The sequence below is a fragment of the Glycine max genome, chromosome 3, assembly GCF_000004515.6.
Source record: "Glycine max cultivar Williams 82 chromosome 3, Glycine_max_v4.0, whole genome shotgun sequence".
Taxonomy (NCBI): Eukaryota; Viridiplantae; Streptophyta; class Magnoliopsida; order Fabales; family Fabaceae; genus Glycine; species Glycine max.
The window spans coordinates 17,657,348-17,657,873 of record NC_016090.4 but is presented as its reverse complement, the minus strand read 5'-3'; the positions used below and the strand labels follow the sequence as shown (position 1 = coordinate 17,657,873).

At 36.5% G+C, this 526-nt stretch overlaps 1 non-coding gene across 1 annotated transcript; it reads right to left on the bottom strand.

Moving 5' to 3' along the window:
- MIR5774A (microRNA MIR5774a) lies at positions 1 to 150 on the bottom strand. The gene has a single exon (NR_126630.1). It is a non-coding gene; the product is annotated as a microRNA MIR5774a (primary transcript).
- Positions 151 to 526: the final 376 nt, after the last annotated feature.

The window sequence follows — 526 nt, the reverse complement described above, 5'->3', positions numbered from 1 at the left end:
TCAAGTGCTGCTCCTGCTGCCTTCACGCGTGCCTACAACCCTGAAAAAGCTGAGCTGCAACCCTGAAAAAGCTGAGGAGCCCTGCTACTTACAAATCGCCAGTTTAACTGACTAGTCCCATGCCACGTGTCGACGCCAGCTCAAACTCGTCAATAGAAATGGCGATTTTCTTCTTCCATGCATTCTCCTGAAAAACAGCTTCATGGGGGAATAAGTTTGAAAAGAACACCATTTCAAGAAATAATTTCTAAAAGTAATCCATTTAGGACAATTTGCCTCATAGTATCTTCCAAGCCTCAGCAGATTTCTTTAAGTATTCTTTTAAAAGGTTTTTTCATGCTTCATCCTCAACTATTCTTTCAAAAAATCTCTTGATGTTTCATCCAAATATTTTTTTGAAAAGCTTTTCAAGATTTTACCTCTGTATTTCTCTTAAAAATGAAACCGTAACAAATCACCATCTACAATATAATAGAATTATTTTTCTAAATTCTAAGGTACTTTGCTAAAGTTGTCCCTTTATCAA